At 40.1% G+C, this 21,417-nt stretch overlaps 1 long non-coding RNA gene across 1 annotated transcript; it reads right to left on the bottom strand.

Moving 5' to 3' along the window:
• Positions 1-222: 222 nt before the first annotated feature.
• On the bottom strand, positions 223-21,164 carry LOC117522696. The gene is made up of 3 exons (XR_004564292.1): positions 21,149-21,164; positions 4,209-4,215; positions 223-294 (listed from the first exon to the last, which is right to left on the bottom strand). It is a non-coding gene; the product is annotated as an uncharacterized LOC117522696 (long non-coding RNA).
• Positions 21,165-21,417: the final 253 nt, after the last annotated feature.

Raw genomic sequence — 21,417 nt, 5'->3', positions numbered from 1 at the left:
TGTCTGGACTTAACTATGAAGAAAACTGGGTGCATGTGCATCCTGAGATTTGTCAGTGATGACAATAAGCGCATTAAATTTTATTTATACTCTAATATATTGTTTGCAGCCATGCCATTCGTGGTGTTGTTGGAGAAACTAAAATTGAGTGGTATTAGTGTTTGAATATTCTTTAATATGAAAAATATGTGTATTCTTCTGTGAAAACTTGTTTTTTTTTTTAACTGCCAATTATCAAGCTTTGCAGGACTGTGGCAGGATTACATAAATAATGAGCACATTACTTAACTTTAGCTTTTGCATTTCTGAGTACCTCACATTTGTGCATGCATTAAATGATCAAAAATTTGGTCTTGGATTTGTCAGTTCTTCCCAGCAGATAATGTACTGATTATCGCAGCAACATGCAGAATAGCAAATCAGCCTGATATTGGGTTTGTGCAACATAAGCATAATTAGATGACAGATAGTTGGCATTTCAGTTGGTTCAGGATTCCCCAAGAGATATAATATAGAGATATAATCAACCCCCCTCTCAGACATGAGGATGTTTTTGGGAAAGCATTCAGACTAGAGATGGTATCACTGGCATGCAAGGAATCAGCAGTGCCTGTTGATGCTTGTTCTGCAGACACATGCCACAAGCAAAGACGCGGACTTTAACAACAAGATCTGAATTTCCTTCAGCCACCACATTCTTAAATTTAACCTGTTAACTGCTGTTTTATCTTGTAGAGCTTTAATTGATGTTGTACACCTACTCCAATGTATACCAGAATGACACTATTTAATTACACTTTCAAGTTTAGGCTTCAACATTAAGCAATGACTGCACCTCTCTCTCTCTGCTGAGAAGAGATTTATATCAAATCAATCTGTGGAGCTATGTGGGGCGGGCTTCAACATTGCATAGAATGAATACCACTTTTCTCATATCTATAGAGTGAGGAAAATAAGTATTGAACATCCTGTGATTTTGCAAGTTCTCCCTCTTAGAAATCATGGAGGGGTCTGAAATTTTCATCTTAGGTGCATGTCCACTGTGAGAGACAATCTAAAAAAAAAAAAAAAAAAAAATCCGGAAATCACAATGTATGATATATTTTTTTTTTATTTTTTATAATTTATTTGTATGTTACTGCTGCAAATAAGTATTTGAACACCTGTGAAAATCACTGTTAATATTTGGTACAGTAGCCTTTGTTTGCAATTACAGAGGTCAAACGTTTCCTGTAGTTTCTCACCAGGTTTGCACACACTACAGCAGGGATTTTGGTCCACTCCTCCATACAGATCTTCTCCAAATCTTTCAGGTTTGGAGTTTCAGCTCCCTCCAAAGATTTTCTATTGAGTTCAGATCTGGAGACTGGCCAGGCCACTCCAGGACCTTGAAATGCTTCTTACGGGGCCCCTCCTTAGTTGCCCTGGCTGTGTGTTTGGGGTCACTGTCATGCTGGAAGACCCAGCCATGACCCATCTTCAATGCCCTGACTGAGGGAAGGAGGTTGTTTGCCAAAATCTCGCAATACATGACCCCATCCATCCTCCCTTCAATATGGTGCAGACGTCCTGTCCCCTTTGCAGAAGAGCACCCCCAGAGTATGATGTTTCCACCCCCATGCTTCACATTTGGGATGGTTTTCTTGGGGTTGTTCTCATCCTCTAAACATGGTAAGGGGAGTTGATTCCAAAAAGCTCTATTCTGGTCTCATCTGACCACATGACCTTCTCCCATGCCTCCTCTGGATTATCCAGATGGTCACTGGGGAACTTCAGACTGGCCTGGACATGTGCTGGCTTGAGCAGGGGGACCTTGCTGCCCTGCAGGATTTTAAACCATGACAGCATCATGTGTTACTAATGTAATCTTTGTGACTGTGGTCCCAGCTCTCTTCAGGTCATTGACCAGGTCCTCCTGTGTAGTTCTGAGCTTTCTCAGAATGATCCTTACCCCACAAAGTGAGATCTTGCATGGAATCCCAGACCGAGGGAGACTGACAGTCATCTTGTGTTTCTTCCACTTTCTAATAAATAATCATAACAGTTGTCTTCTACCAAGCTGCTTGCCTGTTGTCCTGTAGTCCATCCCAGCCTTGTGCAGGTCTACAGTTTTGTCCCTGGTGTCCTTAGACAGCTCTTTGGTCTTGCTATGGTGGACAGTTTGGAGTGTGACTGATTGACTTGTGAACAGGTGTCTTTTATACAGGTAACAAGTTCAAACAGGTGCAATTAATACAGGTGAAGAGTGCAGAATAAGAGGGCTTCTTAAAGAAAAATTAACAGGTCTGTGTGAGCCAGAATTCTTGCTGGTTGATAGGTGTTCAAATACGTATTTGCAGCAGTAACATACAATAAATTAAAAAAAATCATACATTGTGATTTCTGGATTTTTTTTTAGATGTCTCTCACAGTGGACATGCACCTAAGATTAAAATTTCAGACCCCTCCATGATTTCTACAGTAAGTGGGAGAACTTGCAAAATTGCAGGGTGTTCAAAATACTTATTTTCCTCACTGTATATATATATATATATATATATATATATATATATACGATTATATACACCTATTGTGCTCTAGTTAGCACTCTCCTAATGATGGGATGGAAGCCTTCCCTGATGGTGATAATTGCTAGGCGATAGGTGCTAATTAGAGCTATTGTTTAGTCACTACCCTATAGCAGTCGGCCTCTCGGCAGGAGGGGTCTGGTTAGGTTAAAAACTCCAGCTTTTGTTGGCTTCTGGTTTATTCTTCTCTACAAGAGTCAAGACAGAAGTCAGACTACCAGAGCAAGAATTTTAGCTGAGGAAGCTTCTGCGATTTGAAGCGAAACGTCCTCACGTCAAGCGACCCAGTCCAGTCGAAGATTCAAGCTTCTCTACTATGAAAACCACCTGGACAACTGAGAGCCTACACAGAAACATTTGGTATGCTTGTGTATTTGGTATGCTTGTGTATGTATTTTGGGTGAAGAATGAATGCTGCCAAAACAGAACGTTGATAGGACTAATATTTTTGGAGAAATTACGGATATTACATAAGAGTGAACAATGGACATTGATAATTACATTCTGGACTCACACCCCATTCCAAATCATAATTCGGTGTTGTGCAGTTGTGAATCTCATGTCATCTCGCAGTCCATGACTCGTGCAAGAGGTCAGTTTCAGCAGAGTTCCGGTTCAGGGCGCAATGTAAACAAACCTTGTGAAGTATGGACAACAAGACAACATCAGGGCATGGCAGAAGTCCATCACAGGTGCTACACCTCCTTTAGGTAACCCTCTCAACTTGGGAGAATGTTTCATCATCATAATCACCCATGAACTTGCTGGATCAGCACCCTTCACATCCTGACTAGCCATTGTTTACATGTGCTGTGAGACACTGGAACTCTGCTGGCACTGCAGTGCATTCTAGGAAGCACAGGGGGCTGCCAGGGGGATTATGGGAAACATTAAAATACTGAATAGTAACTTTGCATCATTTATTACCACCATTGAAAAATGTTAGTCCAATCAAGGGTCGCGGGGGGCTGGAGCCTATCCCAGCAGTCATAGGGCGTGAGGCGGGGGTACACCCAGGACAAGACACCAGTCTGTTGCAGGGCCACAAACAGACAAACAAACACAGTCACACCCACACACAGAAGCACCCGGAGGAAACCCACACACACACATATATATATATATATATACAGTGCATCCAGAAGGTACTCACAGCACTTCACCTATGTTATAGTCTTATTCCAAAATGGATGAAATTCATTTTTTCCATCAAAATTCTACACACAATACCCCATAATTACAAAGTGAAAAACTTTTTTTTTTTTTTTTTTTTTGTAAATTTATATATATATGTATAAAAAGAAAAATCACATGTACATAACTATTCACAGCCTTTGCTGTTATGTGTCGACGCGGGTTGAGGAGCGGACCTGCGTCTGACGGAACCCAGCGCTAAAACAACCAGAAAGCGGTTCCAATAACAAAACAATTTATTTTTCCACCCTTTGGTGCATAACAAAGTGCACAAACAAAAGCTGCGTCAGTCTGGTGGAGTGAAGGACGGCACGCTCTCCAGCGCCCAAAAGGATCGAAGCCTGGCGCTTCTGGACCCACGTTCACCGCCAAACACCCCCCAGGTGGACACGACAAACCGACTCTCTGTGAAGGATAGAAAAGGTGAGGTAAGTCAGCAGCTACAACTAATATCCTTCAAAAGGCACACACTATCAGCAACACATTCAGGTCTGTAAGCTTTATGTAAAAGAGCAGCTTCTCACAACAGGTGGAGGATCATCAGTCCGCATGCCACGGCAGTGAGAAGCGAGCTGCACAACTCTCATCAAAGTTCAAATATACTGCGTAACAAAATACCAAGTTACTGTTAACAATTAGTCAAACAATTAATCACCTCTGATGTGTGCTGACAGCATGTGTCCCTCACCCTTCCTCCTTCAACAGGCACGATGTGTCAAACCCAGGCGCGGTCCTCAGCGTCTCACAAACGAACATTACAAGGTCGAGTTCCCGGCAATTCTGCTTGAATCACACATGACTTAACGCCATCTCATTATCTGCTTCAGCTGAAAGTCTTTAAGGTTGCACATGAGCACCATACACAGGTGCTGCACATCATGTTGATGAGGGTGAAGGACTCTTCTGCCAGCACCTTCTCCACAGACAATAAATCAGTTTGCATATCACCTGGAGAGCAAAGAAAAGAAAAGAACACCAAAACGTCCAGCCACACCCCCCCAACACACAACACTTTCCCACGAAGCTCAAAATTGAACTCAGGTGCAGTTTCCACTGATCATCCTTGAGATGTTTCTACACCTTAATAGGAGTCCACCTGGGGTAAATTCACTTGATTGGACATGATTTGGAAAGGCACACACCGGTCTACATATGAGGTCCCACAGTAGACACAAACCAAGCATGATGTCAAAGGAACTGTCTGTAGACCTCCGAGACAGGATTGTCTTGAGGCATATATCTGGAAACATTTCTGCTGCTTTGAAGGTCCCAATGAGCACAGTGGTCTCCATTATCTGTAAATGGAAGACGTTTGGATCCAGCAGGACTCTACCTAGAGTTGGGCGCCCATCTAAACTGAGCAATCAGTGGAGAAGGGCCTCAGTCAGTGAGGTGACCAAGAACTCCATGGTCAGTCTGTCAGAGCTCCAGAATTCCTCTATGGACAGAGGAGAACCTTCCAGAAGGACAACCATCTCTGCAGCAATCCACCAATCAGACCTGTATGGTAGAGTGGTCAGACGGAAGCCGTTCCTTAGTAAAGGGCACATGATAGCCCGCATGGAGTTTGCCAAAAAACGAAGACTTAGACTGAGATTCGCTTTTATTGTCATTCAGTAAAAGACATCACAGATGCTGTCACAGAATGAAATATTGATGCATTGCACAAATAAATAAAAACACAGAATAAAAGCACAGAATAAAAGTCCAAGGTGTGTGATCGTGATAAATTGGATTTGAAAAAAAAAAACTAGTGACAACTGTCTCTGTATCTGTATATACACACAGCATACCATAAATAAATAAAAGACACGGGATATTGCACATATGAAGATGCTACAAGGATAAAGTTGCTGCCAGATGCTACAGTGTATTCTATTTTCTACATTCTATATTGCACAGTTCTTTCTATCTATTTTTATTTAACTATCTTATGGGGGTTGGATAAAAGCTGTCCCTGAATCTGCGTGTTTTGCGCTTCAGGCTATGGTACTGTCTACCTGAGGACAGGAGAGAAAATAGTTTGTTAACGGGATGTGAAGTGTCCCTGATCATCCTTCTTTCCCTGGACAAGCAGTTCTGTTCTGCCAGTTCACCAATGGTTGGCAGCTTGGCCCTAATAATCTCCTCTACCCTCACAACCCTCCCCAGTGCCTTCCTATCTGCAAGGTTGCTACTTTCATGCCACAGAGAGATATTACTGGTTGGTACACTCTATATTGTTCCTCTGTAGAAGAAGGTGAGGACAGCTGGGCTCATATGGGCACTCTTTAACCTGCTGAGAAAATACAGATGCTGGTTGGCCTTTATAACCAGAGAGGATTTGTGCAGAGACCAGGGGGCTCATGTACAAAGAATTACTAAAACATGGCATATGCCAAAACCCAGAAACTGGTGTAAGCACAAAAATATTCAGATGTATCCAAAGTGTGCGCATGTTCCATTTGTACATCCCACTGAATGTGGAGCCAAACTCCTCCCTGGCCATGCCCCATTTAAATATGCAATTTCATGTAAATAATCCCGTTGAGCAGGGATTCCCCTCTCTATCACATCAGACAACATGAACACAGAAATTATGTAATAGAAGACTGGAAATTACATGGAGACACAAAGGGTTAGTTTATTTGTCACGCTGTTAAACAGATTAATCATGAAACTGGAAAAATGTTCATTAGAGTGATGGAGCATGTGTGTGAGAGGCCGACAGCTGTGAGCTTAAAAAGGTGAGGTGCGCCTCCGCTGCCAGTGTGGCATTTACAACTTACACACACGTTTATTGGCAAATATGGAACACAGAAGCTCTACAGCTCTCACCATCAAGCAAAAATTTAAAAACACATTAATAATAATAATAAATAACATATATGAATGGGATGATGCACAAATGTGGCTGCGTTGGTTTACATTCAGATCAATTACACAAATACACCATTTACACAGCAAGCAGCTGCCATTGGGCACCATTCCAGCCACCAGCCTGATGTGCATTTGCGCATCACATATGATGTGAATATGTGTGCGGTCAATAGTTCTGATTACATGGAAAGCGGCTCTTGCTGCAACTGGCGATTAAATGTTGGAATGTAATGTACCTGATGCCATCTGGATGATTGCATTCCACACAGCTGGAATGGCTCGGCTCAAGGTTGACTGGCACACTCCTGATTGGCCAGCCAAAAGGGAGAGCCCTCCATGGAGAAGAAGATTGGAAGGCCAAATCAATTCAATTTCAGTTTAATTTATTTAATTTATATAGCGCCAAATCACAACAAAGTTGCCTCAAGGCACTTCACACAAGTAACCTTACCAACTCACAGAGCAAGCACACAGGCGACAGTGGTAAGGAAAAACTCCCTCTGAGGAAGAAACCTCAAGCACACCAGACCCAAAGGGGTGACCCTCTGCTTGGGCCATGCTATCAACACATTTGACAAAACAATTGACAAAACGAATATACAGGAAATGTTGTCGGTGCACAGGACAGGAGGGTTTCATAAATAGACACCACACCCAACTCTGGATGGAGCTGCGCCTCAAACACAGAGAAAAAGACAGAACAGGCATCAGAAAGACAACAAATACAGTATAATTTGTCAGCATTAAGCAACAAGAAGAACAAAAGAAATACTAAGGTGATCGCCAGCCACTAGCCCTAAGCTTCACTAAAAGACCCAGAATTTAGATAAAGTTTAGGCCGCGGCACGCTCCGTTTCCTGATAAAAATGAATTAACTCTGCCTGCCCATTTGTCTGGGATGAAACCCAGATGACAGACTCATGGTCACTCCCAGGACATTGCAGAAGGACTTCCAGACCAGAGAAATAAACTGGGGCCCCAAGTCCGAAACAGCACCCAGTGAAATGCCATGCAGACAGAAGATGTGGTGGACCAGGAGGTCTGCTGTTTCACGGTGCTACGGGAGCTTCGACAGAGGGATGAAGTGGACAGCCTTGGAGAAGCGGTCAGCAATGGTGAGGAGTGTGTCCTTGTGAGGGGGGAAGTCCAGTAACAAAATCCAAACAGATGTGTGACCCGGGGGTGATGTGGAACTGGTAGAGGCCAGAGGAGTCCACATTGTGATTGGTGTGAAGACTTGTCACTGGCACAAAGCGAACAAGACAAAACAAAGTCCTTGCAGTCTTGAGACATAGAGGGCCACCAGAAATCTCAAGAGGGGCGAAAAAGAAATTCGGAGAATCCCTATGGAGATGTGTGGCAATGTGATCACAAACTTCAATGTGCGTGTTGCAGCTGTAATCCAAAGAAGAGGAGTGTGGATTGAACATGTCATCAATTACTGAACTGTGCAGTAAACAAGAGACAAAGTGGGAAACCTTTGGTATCAAATGTTAATTTGATGCTTCTGTTACAAGTCTGTAAATAAAATTTTCAAATAAGTTCTCATTTCAAAAACTTGTGTACGATCAAAAGTGGTAACATTTTATTGGCCCACCCTGTATATTAAGACATGCCCCAGAGCTGTCTGAACCATCATAGTGAGCCAATTGCAGCATTGACCAGTACTTACTCTGTTCCATACAGAAAAAACTTCCTGGCACAAATACCATTCTGCCTCCTACTCACCTCTTAAACAAAAATACACAACACAGTGGAAGGGTTGCTTGAACCAACCAGTTGTAGTATTGTGCAACTGAGCCGGTTATATAAGGTATACAACCTTCCTGAAGGCAAGGTTGCCCCAGGGAATTAATCGATAGAGCAGTAGTAGGGACAGTGAGGTGGTAAAGACAGGGCTTTATCTTTGCTGAAAACTGGGGAACAGAAATCAAATCGGGTGGATTGGAGTTTGAGGCTGATGAGTCTGAGTCTATACCTGGAGCCAAGGACTTAAACACTCTTAAACACTTATATATTCAATAGATGGGCTGTGGCCGATGAGCCAAGAATGTCCTAATACTACTGGAGTGAATGAGGAATAAACAAAGAACTGAATGCACTGTAATAAAAAGTCAGTGAAATTAATGGTGAAATCCTGTGAATCTACAACATAAAGAAATTGTTAAATGAAAAACAATGGAGTGGTGTTTATTTTACAGCAATAATGTGTAAAATGTGGAACTAAACTATACTGTGAATTTAACAGTACAAATATGTCAAAATAATCATATACCATTGTAGAATTTACAAATGACTGTAGTTTAAAAACAGAAAAATGGTAATACCAAATACAGTACAAATCAGTTAGATTTTACAGATGAGAATTTTCACGAATACAGTAACATAATGATAATTAAGTGTTTGAAACAAGAGGTGATGTGTCTGTTTAAACTACATTTAGAGAAAAATAAAACATGAGGTGGCTGTTTTGCAGAGATTTTATCTTCTAAATAGACAATAAAATTACAACAGGTTTACTCTGTAAAATTTACATATTTTATGTAAAATAATTTATACATTTACCGTAATTTTTACAGAATTCTCCTGGTAACCACAGCTGCTAGGATTTTTCCGTAAAAACAAGGGATTTTTTTTTTTTACAGTGTGCTTTCATGATGGTTAGCCGAAGTTACAAAATGGAGTGGGACAGACAGCAGGGTGGATGATGGCAGAGAGGGGAGTGTCATCTAGGGCTTTAAAACCGTGGTCCCACCAAATAATGAAGGGTGAATAATAAGCCACGCAGCATGTTTTTGTTTTTTTTTTTTGTACAAGAAGAGGTATTCAACAATTTTGGGAGATATTGGCTCTGAGAGGCTCTTAGAGGCAGAATATTTGGCTAACAAGGCTCATCTAATTTCAAGAAGTTCAAAATTTAGCATTTAGCGTTAACAGCATGGGGCAGTTTGTGTACGAAGTACTACGTGGACAAACAAGGATTTTAGAGGCGTGTGTGGTGAGCAGTGCCAGCCACATGGTCAGCTGGTGGTTTCCAGTAACAGCTGTCACCTGTGTCATCCTGTCAGCCACCATCTGGTAGAATGCCACCTGTGAGGCCTCACGGCTGATCCCAGATATTCTGGATGTCTTGATAATGCAATGACTCTGATACTTCTCTAGCAATGTGCACAGTTCTGAAACTACAAAACTTTTATGTCAGTTTAAATCATAAAACCTTGCTGGTGTTTTTCCACAGTTTTGGCAACTTGATAGAAACTGAAGGCAGGTGTCAGGTCCTTCAAGATGCCTCTCATATTTTCTTTAATTTGTATGGAATGAAATAAATGATGCGTATATATATATATATATATATATATATATATATATATATATATATATATATATATATATATATATATATATATATCCAAAATAGAGTTTATTCAGGTTTGAGAGGTCACTCTTGCATTTTTGAGGTGCAAAGATGCAGATATGACTCAAGAAAATGTTTTTTTTTTCTTTCAAATAAGAGTTGTAACTTTGTGGAACAGCCTCAATCATCATGTGGTAAATGCTCCAAGTGTTATTACTGTAACAAAATACTGTGATTATTTTTACAGTGTTTGATTTTTACTGTGATTGACAATTTTATTATGGTGTTTGGTGACTTTTATTGTGCTATTTATGTGTTTTATACTGTTATATTTATGAGTTTTACTATGATGCTTTTTTAAATGACGAATTGTATTTTTATACACATTTTATGAATAATTAATGATTATTGACTGTGATTTTCCTCCACAGTTGCTGACAGTCTGCATGCTCTTATCACTAATATTAACAGGTTTTGTCCTGAATAGGATTTAAAATCAACAAGACCTTCATTCAAGCCACACTTTGAACATACATTGAGAGGATAACTTGCTGAAGCCATGGCAGAAAACGCAAGAAAACAAGCAGATGCTGTCCTTTACAAGTGCATCTGATGTTATTGCTGGCAGATGATTGGAATTAAATTACCCCAAGTCTCGTGGCCGAGTGGCTGAAATCTCAGGGTCGCAAGCTCACAAACAGAGCTCAATGGAACAAGCTCTTGAGTTGGCATTCCAGTCTCTACATCTATGCTTAGAGGTAGGCAACCTGGTAACAAAATCCACTGAGAGATGGGACCAGGTGTGAAGGGGGTACAATCGAACAGTGGCTAAATAGGCCGCCAAACAATCAAGAAGGGAAGTGCTAAAACACATGAAACTGGAGGTGCAGAAAGAGGAAATCAAGCTATACCAGAGAATATGTATCACAGTGGAGAATTGGTCAGACTAGCACGTTACCCATCAGGATCCACGGGCTCTTGATTAGGTAGCTGACATGTTTCAAGGGTTATAATAAATTATGCAAAGTTTCTATAATGATTTTAACTGAAAGTACGGGAAATTTAAATGAGAAAGTTTTGTGAATAATTGTATTTATTATTGGGCGCAAATAGTTGATGTCATGTTTTACAACTGGCAAGGTTGAGATATTTCCTTTTTTCAGAGCTTGTCTGGCTACCAGGGATTGATTAATGGCAATATCAACATCCATTGTTCACTGTTAAGTAATATCCGTAATTTCTCCAAAAATATTAGTCCTATCAACTTTCTGTTTTTACGGCATTCCATCCATGACTCAAAATACATAAGCATACCAAAAGGCAAATGTCAACTCTCCCCAGTTTCTCCGTGATTGAAGTTACACACACACACACACACAGAGGCAACTTGGCTTTTAATATATAGATAATAATTTACCACCCCCTGGTGGAATGTGAGTTCAGAATTTAATTATAAATCTCAATTGTTCAATGTTGTAACCAATATCCCTAATGTCTCCAAAAAATATTAATCCTATCAAGTTTCCATTTTCGATGCGTTCATCCTTGACCCAAAATACAGAAGCATACCAAATGGCAAATGTCATCTTTCACCAGTTTCTCCGTGGTTGAAGTCACACACACACACACACACACACACACACACACACACACACACACACACACACACACACACACACACACACACACACACACACACACGTACACAGAGGCCACTTGGCTTTTAACCTCTTAAACCCTAGAGTCCCCAAATTTGGGGACTTGCCCTATTTTAGAACATTTGAACACTCATAACTAACCAATGCTGACACCAACATAAACTTATTATACATCAAAATGTCAAGTGAAGTCTCCTCTGCAAAAGTGTCCACTTCAATCACATCAACTAACCACAACTGAAACACCAAGCAAATAAAGACATAAATCGGAATTCATTTTTTTTGGAAAAAGACCTCATTTACTCCTACCAAGTATTATTTACTTTCAATTTTTTTGCATCCACAACATCCCCTAGGACCTGTCTTTTAGCTCATCCAAACATTTGCATTTTTGACCTTGTACAAGCTAAGAAATAAATCATAATGTATGGGTATGTGATTTTGGTGAAATAGGCTCTAGGGCTTAAGGGGTTCATATATATGTGGATAACATGAAAAATAATGCCAGAAAAAGAAGAATGTGGATACATGTCCACATAATGGCCCCCCCTGTACTGCAGGCACACTCCCGTGTATGTAGATCCCCCACACCCTCACCAGGGATGGATTGATCCCTCCAGTGGCTTTAAGTAATGAAGCTTTTGATGAAACTGGACTAGGAGGCTTGTTAAAGTGTCACAGCCTCAACAATGAGCCTTCATCTCTCTATTACTATATAACTGTTCCAAATTCCAGTTTCTCATACGCACACATTCCACACCTTAACAAACATTCCATCAAAAACACTTTAACCACTTTAAATGACAAATTGAAATTCTTTGAGTCTGACAATAAAGAAGAATAGCACTACTGAAAAAAAACAGTTTTTTTTCTTTTTTCAGACAAATGCGTGTTAATATAAAACCCTACTAAGTGTCATTGAAATCAGTGACCATGCAAATGTGCGAAGCCAATGTAGCCTAAAGAATAAAAGGGTCACTGCCACAATACAATCAGCTAAAATAACTTATGGAAAAAGACGATGTTACAATACCTCCTCCTACAATGACACTAAAATGACAAACTGCTCATGGCATTAAGCTGTGAAATTGACAAATTGTGACATTGAGATAAAGAGAGCAATTTTTTGCAAAAGGAATTAAAACACATTGGGACCTGGCCCACATACATTTTGAACATGAACAATTCTCAGGAAGCAATTCCCTGATGTTGTGTTAATGCTGACTCTTACTAATGCTGACAGAGCTGGAGGGTAAAGCCGGGACTGAAAGGGAAATGCTGAGAGCTACGAGGGCACCAATGAATCGGGGTCTGCAGTACTATTATTCTGGCAGGTGTAAGCAGCACATACAAAAATAAATCAAACTCCATGTCTGCCCGTCAGTGTAACAGTCTCATGTTCTAATAATTATGTTAAAGTGATTTTTTTTAAAAATCAAAAAAAATCTACAGTAATTATGTTAGTGTTCATTCTCACAGTATCGTGAGCACTGTGTAATTAATCTGGTTGATTTATAATCCCTGTCATGACAATCCCTTGGTTGTGAGCAAGATGGTCTCTTGATCAATTGTCGGATGGAATGGTAGATGCAGAGATGACTGAACTGGCCCATTCTTTCCGTGCACTGTGTTTGACAGACATTGCACACGGTTGCTGAGGGACGCTTCTGTTGGTCAAGAACTTGCTCTCTCTCTCCTTCCTCTTTCTCTTCTTCTCCTCTGTGTTGTTTGTACGCATTTTTTCTTCAAAGACTTCCACTAACATGTGGGTCATTGCTTGCCTGCTGGCTCGGCTCCTTGCTTGTTCTTCCCCGGTCTACTTGTCGATGGAGTAGTCCATGAGGTTGTGCTTCAGGAGGTCTTTGTAGCATTTCTTCTGCCCTCCTCTGGACCATTTTCCTTTGCTCAGCTGGGAATAGAAGATCTGCTTAAGAAGTTGGCTGTCATCCATCCTAACAATGTGACCTTCCCACCAAACCTGGTTCTTGATGATGACACTCTATGCTCTGTAATTAGGCTTCAGCCAGGACACAGATATTGGTACAGTTGTCTTCCCACCTGATGCGGAGGATACGTTCCAGGCAACACGGGTGGAATCGCTCAAGGGTCTTCAGGTGGCAGCAGTAGGTGGTCCAGGTCTCAGATTGGTATAGCAGGGTTGGCTGACAACAACTTTGTAAACTTGTAAACAAGGATTTTTGGCTCGTGTCAAATGTCTCTGTTGTTAACATGGGTGCAAAGCTGGCTGAAGGCAGTTCCTGCACACTTGAATCAGTGTTGGATCTGGTCATCAATGTCAGTGTTTGATGACACATGGCTGCCCAGGTATGGAAAGTGGGTCATGTTTTCCAGGATCTGTCCATGCAGTTTCACAGCAGGAAGCTTTGGATTGACCATGTTGGGTGGAGGCTGATACAGAACCTGTGTCTTCTTCAGGTTGATGTGAAGACTAACCTTATTGTAGGCTTCATTGATGGTTTCAAGGATTTTCTGATGACCTTCTTCCATAAGGATGTCATGCTGATGTTGTTGGCATTTTCTTCTTGGCTCTTTTTCAACTCAGGTTGAAGAGCTTTCCATTCATTCTGTACGTCAATTAGTGGTGGCATCCTGTCCTTTATTAGGTGGAGGACTGTTGCCACGAAGGTGATGAAAAGTGTAGGTGCATTTACGCAGCTCAGCTTTACTCCTGTTTGAACAATGAAAACTTCAGATTTGTACCATTTACCAGAACTTTGGCAGACATGTCATCATGGAGTAGCCTCAGAATCCTGATGAATTTACCCCCAGATAGCCCATTTGGCTCAGGATCTTCCACAGAAGTAGATGTGACAGGTGTGTCAAACACCTTTGTCAAGTCAATGATGCCATAATGGTGGGTGCTGCTCCCGACACTTTTCTTTCAATTGGCAGACAGTGAAGATCATGTCTGTTGTCCCTCTTGATGGGCAGAAGCCACTCTGGGTTTTAGAAAGAATGTCTTCTGCTAGTGGTCTCAAACAGTTGTTAGCAATCTATGCACAATACTTTTCTGTAGTGGACAGATTCCATTTCCACAGTCAGGCTTGTCTCCTTTCTGCTTGTAGATGGTGACAATTATTGAGTCTTTCAGGTCTGCAGGTACTTCTTTTTGAGTGCAGATTCTGATGATTAGTTGGTGCAGATGGTGTTGGAGAAAGAGACCTCCTCCTTTAAGACCTCAATGGGAATGTTGTCTTCCCTGGGTACATTTTTGTTTTTCATGCCTTTAAGGGCAATGAGAGTTTCTTCAAGAGTTGGGATTTGGCTGAGTTCTTCAAAGATGTTTTCATAGTTTTGGACTTGTGTATTTTAGTTTTGGGTGTATTTCTATTTTTATTTTTATTTATTTATTTTTGCAAGGGCACAGTTTTTGTTCTTATACTGAAACAAAGTGCATTGTAACAAATTGCCTTTTTAATTTACAGTACCCTACTGGCAGCTAGAGTTGCCAGTAGGGTACTGTTATTGTACAGTGTTACTAAATTATTATTCCACAGTGTGCCTGCTGTAACATACAGTACAGTTGTAATTTAGAGACATCCAGATGTGTACTGCCTACATTGTGAAGGAACATCACTGCCAAAGCTTTGGCCATGTGGTGCACATCTGTGATTATGTGGGACACAGGTACCTCATTGCAGAAGACCTTAGCAAAGGAAAAAGTCATCAGGGGTGTGTTTGTATCACCTGTCTGTAGCAGATAAAGTGTACAGAATAATAGTAGTGCTATGTGACTAAAAAGATTAATCCAGGTTTTGAGTATATTTCTTATTGTTACATGGGAAACAAGGTACCAGTAGATTCAGTAGATTCTCACAAATCCAACAAGACCAAGCATTCATGATATGCACACTCTTAAGGCTATGAATTTGGGCTATTACAACCCCTGGCAAAAATTATGGAATCACCGGCCTCGGAGGATGTTCATTCAGTTGTTTAATTTTGCAGAAAAAAAGCAGATCACAGACATGACACAAAACTAAAGTCATTTCAAATGGCAACTTTCTGGCTTTAAGAAACACTATAAGAAATCAAGAAAAGAAATTGTGGCAGTCAGTAACGGTTACTTTTTTAGACCAAGCAGAGGGAAAAAAATATGGAATCACTCAATTCTGAGGAAAAAAATATGGAATCATGAAAAACAAAAGAACGCTCCAACACATAGTATTTTGTTGCACCACCTCTGGCTTTTATAACAGCTTGCAGTCTCTGAGGCATGGACTTAATGAGTGACAAACAGTACTCTTCATCAATCTGGCTCCAACTTTCTCTGACTGCTGTTGCCAGATCAGCTTTGCAGGTTGGAGCCTTGTCATGGACCATTTTCTTCAACTTCCATCAAAGATTTTCAATTGGATTAAGATCCGGACTATTTGCAGGCCATGACATTGACCCTATGTGTCTTTTTGCAAGGAATGTTTTCACAGTTTTTGCTCTATGGCAAGATGCATTATCATCTTGAAAAATGATTTCATCATCCCCAAACATCCTTTCAATTGATGGGATAAGAAAAATGTCCAAAATATCAACGTAAACTTGTGCATTTATTGATGATGTAATGACAGCCATCTCCCCAGTGCCTTTACCTGACATGCAGCCCCATATCATCAATGACTGTGGAAATTTACATGTTCTCTTCAGGCAGTCATCTTTATAAATCTCATTGGAACGGCACCAAACAAAAGTTCCAGCATCATCACCTTGCCCAATGCAGATTCGAGATTCATCACTGAATATGACTTTCATCCAATCATCCACAGTCCATGATTGCTTTTCCTTAGCCCATTGTAACCTTGTTTTTTTCTGTTTAGGTGTTAATGATGGCTTTCGTTTAGCTTTTCTGTATGTAAATCCCATTTCCTTTAGGCGGTTTCTTACAGTTCGGTCACAGACGTTGACTCCAGTTTCCTCCCATTCGTTCCTCATTTGTTTTGTTGTGCATTTTCGATTTTTGAGACATATTGCTTTAAGTTTTCTGTCTTGACGCTTTGATGTCTTCCTTGGTCTACCAGTATGTTTGCCTTTAACAACCTTCCCATGTTGTTTGTATTTGGTCCAGAGTTTAGACACAGCTGACTGTGAACAACCAACATCTTTTGCAACATTGCGTGATGATTTATCCTCTTTTAAGAGTTTGATAATCCTCTCCTTTGTTTCAATTGACATCTCTCGTGTTGGAGCCATGATTCATATCAGTCCACTTGGTGCAACAGCTCTCCAAGGTGTGATCACTCCTTTTTAGATGCAGACTAACGAGCAGATCTGATTTGATGCAGGTGTTAGTTTTGGGAATGAAAATTTACAGGGTGATTCCATAATTTATTCATCAGAATTGAGTGAGTCCATATTTTTTTCCCTCTGGTTGGTCTAAAAAAGTAACCATTACTGACTGCCACAATTTTTTTTCTTGATTTCTTATAGTGTTTCTTAAAGCCAGAAAGTTGCCATTTGAAATGACTTTAGTTTTGTGTCATGTCTGTGATCTGCTTTTTTTCTACAAAATTAAACAACTGAATGAACATCCTCCGAGGCCGGTGATTCCATAATGTTTGCCAGGGGTTGTAGTAAAAAAAGTAGAAAAGGGGTTGTTCACAATAATAGTAGAATCTGCTGTTGACACTACAAACTCAAAACTATTATGTTCAAACTGCTTTCTTAGCAATCCTGTGAATCACTAAACTAGTATTTAGTTGTATAACCACAGTTTTTCATGATTTCTTCACATCTGCGAGGCATTAATTTTGTTGGTTTGGAACCAAGATTTTGCTCGTTTAATAGTGTGCTTGGGGTCATTGTCTTGTTGAAACACCCATTTCAAGGGCATGTCCTCTTCAGCATAAGGCAACATGACCTCTTCAAGCATTTTGACATATCCACACTGATCCATGATACCTGGTATGCGATATATAGGCTCAACACCATAGTAGTAGAAGCATGCCCATATCATGATGCTTGCACCACCATGCTTCACTGTCTTCACTGTGAACTGTGGCTTTAATTCAGAGTTTGGGGGTCGTCTCACAAACTGTCTGCGGCCCTTGGACCCAAAAAGAACAATTTTACTCTCATCAGTCCACAAAATATTCCTCCATTTCTCTTTAGGCCAGTTGATGTGTTCTTTGGCAAATTGTAACCTTGCACATGTCTTTTATTTAACAGAGGGACTTTGCGGGGGATTCTTGCAAATAAATTAGCTTCACACAGGCATCGTCTAACTGTCACAGCACTTACAGGTAACTCCAGACTGTCTTTGATCATCCTGGAGCTGATCAATGGGTGAGCCTTTGCCATTCTGGTTATTCTTCTATCCATTTTGATGGTTGTTTTCTGTTTTCTTCCAGGTGTCTCTGGTTTTTTGTCCATCTTAAAACATTGGAGATCATTGTAGATGAACAGCCTATAATTTTTTGCACCTGCGTATAAGTTTTCCCCTCTCCAATCAACTTTTTAATCAAACTACGCTGTTCTTCTGAACAATGGCTTGAACGTCCCATTTTCCTCAGGCTTTCAAAGAGAAAAGCATGTTTAACAGGTGCTGGCTTCATCCTTAATCAAGCAATCAGGTTTTATTTCTATAGTACTTTACAACAGTTTTCAGTGAACCAAAGTGCTTTCCAATAGCACCAGCTAGAGATAAAATAAAAAGAACAGTAGGAAAAACACAATAAAACACAATAAGGCATCCAAAATAGAATAAAAATAGACAAAAAAGTGTCAAAGCAATTATGTGCAAAAAGCTGCCCTGAACAAGTATGTTTTTAACTTCGCTTTAAACAGAGGCAAGCTATTAATGGACCTCAGTTCAGGAGGTAATACATTCCACAACTTAGGACCTGCTACTGCAAAAGAACGGTCACCCCATTGTTTGGACCTGGACCTGGGAACCTCCAGAAAGTTTTGGTCAGCAGACCGAAGTGCTCTCACAGGGTTGTGTGTTTTTAACATGTCACATAAATAAGAAGGTGCAATGCCATTTACAGCTTTAAAAACAAATATTAACAGTTTAAAATCAACTCTAAAACGGACTGGAAGCCAGTGCAGGGAGTAAAGTACAGGAGTGATGTGGCTGTGCTTCCTGGTGTTGGTCAACAGGCGAGCAGTAGCATTCTGGACCAGTTGGAGTCAGTTTAGAGAGCCTTGAGTGATACCAACATAAAGTGCATTGCAATAGTCAATCCGGGAGCTGATGAAAGCATGCATAGCCTTTTCAAGGTCCTTTTGGCTTAGAAAGGGTTTGACTTTTGCCAGGAGTCTCAGCTGGAAAAAACTGGCTCTTACCACACTGTCAATTTGTTTCTCAAATTTTAAACAGTCGTCAAACAGCACACCAAGGTTCCTTACCACAGCCCTACGATAAGGAGCCAGGATCAGAAGAGCCAGAATCAGGTGTCCCCTTAAATAGGGGACACCTGATTCACACCTGTTTGTTCCACAAAATTGATGAACTCACTGACTGAATGCCACACTACTATTGTGAACTCCCCCTTTTCTACTTGTTTTTTACTAATAGCCAAATTTCATAGCCTTAAGAGTGTGCATATCATGAATGCTTGGTCTTGTTGGATTTGTGAGAATCGACTGAATCTACTGGTACCTTGTTTCCCATGTAACAATAAGAAATATACTCAAAACCTGGATTAATCTTTTTAGTCACATAGCACTACTATTATTCTGAACACTACTGTAGACGACTACTTTTGTGAGATGGACTGATGGTCTGCTTCGGTGGTTGCCCACTGGGACTCATGGCAGTTCCATATGATGATGGATGCAGCAATGCACAACATTAGCCCATGTTTCCAAACCTGAACTAATCTTCTTTAAAAATAGTGTCCAAAGATTTGTGCACATTTGTATTTTTATTTGTAAGACAGCAAGGTACTTTAATAAAATTTGGTAACAAAGTCTAGAAATAATTAATGCATAATCGGTCATGTTGAAATGGTCATTTAAAATGATTTGCTTTCATGGTGAATAAAGTCAAAATTTCTGTTTGGTTATTTAATTAAAACATTGTTACTCTTGATGAGTTGCAGTTGGTGCAGATATCTGTCATAATATGTTGCCTGTAGCAGCAACACTATAACTGTTAAAGGTAGCAAGGGCAATACCTACCCTAATACTTACCCTAATCTGTGACCAACCTGGTGGCCACAGTCAGAAGCTAAATGTGCCCAACATCAAACTTGTCCAAGGTCTTAGTGAAGTAACACAGTGTAACAAGTTTCACCTTGATACACAAAAATCTTTAACAAGATATTACATAGACATCAAAGACATGTATGTGTGTTTGCAAATATGTGCTCTGCCTCCAGCAATGCAGGTAACAACAAGTAAAATATTTTTGTTTCTTTGGTGATAGGGATGCATGCTCCCTTGTCTTCTGTTTTGATAAACAACAGATGTATGCTCCTATCATGTAAAATTGGAGGGGATGTACTCATTCATTTTTCTGAATTCACTCATAGTGATTTCACTTTCTGGTTTAAGTATTAAAATGTCTGGTTTCTGCCATCACTATCTGCACTGTAATATTTTGGAAGTGGTATTAAACGTTGGCAACACCAGCTGTGCCTTATTGTCTATAATCATTTAATAATCAATAAGGGGTGTTTGTGTGATGTGTTAGTTTCACTTATTGGATTAGTGCAGGGGTGGCCAAGTTCGGTCCTCGAGAGCCACATTCCTGACACTTAGTTGTCTCCCTGCTCCAACACACCTGAATCCAATGAAAGACTCGTTAGCAGACTTTTAATGAGCCTTTCATTGGATTCAAGTGTGTTGGAGCAGGGAGACAACTAAGAGTGTCAGGAATGTGGCTCTCGAGGACCGAACTTGGCCACCCCTGGATTAGTGTGTAAGCTGTATAAAGCCTTAATTGGCCTTTGTCCATAAATCATCAACGTAAAATATTGTAAGGTACGTAAAGTAAGATAAATTTCTAACAGGACCAAATGTTTGATTTTATGGTTTACAAATGTTTTTGACGATTAAACTTTACTTTCAAAAATGACAAAGATGTAGTAACCATACCAATGTCATAGATCACATGGGGGCTTCCCCCAACTTGTGCCAGGGATGCTGTGAAGCACATGGCGACAGCCAATCAGAGTAGAGAAAGGCACAGTGACATCATCTGGCTGCTCCCTCAAACAAAATAAATCAAAATGGTGGAAAATGCTCCAAAACAGCTTATTTCTGTGTAAAATTAATATCTTTCTCATATATTTTGTAAAGCTTAGTGAGAAATAAACACTTCTAAATCTAAAAGAAAATGCTGTTTTTGAAACCAGATAACACAGCTGAAGTAATTTACAAGACATCTTATGGATTATAGAGTGCATGCCCCAGGAATATACAGTACATCACGCAAGGACAAATGTAATTTCCAGAAATTTCTAAACTTACTGTGTTTCCTTCTATAAATGACATTAAAAGAAAACTATAAAATATTTGCTTTGAATTCCCCCAGATAAATATGTTCTCTTCATTACAATTAGCTGTAGTTTTGCAACAAGTTACAAAAATAAAACCTACATTCTCATGCTTGGATTTCAGTAGGAAGTAAATTTTTTTAGTTTTGTAAAATGTAATAGGCCATACAGCTTTAAAGTTAGTGGAAGCTAATTGGCCACTAATGATTAAAAAAAAAATTAGCTGAAAAGCTAATCCACTCACAAAAAAAAAAAAAAAAAAAAAAAAAAAAAAAAACACAAAATATTAGCTTTGCTAATTAGCTTTAGCTGAGTAGCTGAACCTCACC

This window comes from Thalassophryne amazonica, chromosome 12, assembly GCF_902500255.1.
Source record: "Thalassophryne amazonica chromosome 12, fThaAma1.1, whole genome shotgun sequence".
Taxonomy (NCBI): Eukaryota; Metazoa; Chordata; class Actinopteri; order Batrachoidiformes; family Batrachoididae; genus Thalassophryne; species Thalassophryne amazonica.
The sequence above is the reverse complement of the archived record's forward strand: the minus strand, read 5'-3'. Positions and strand labels throughout refer to the sequence as shown.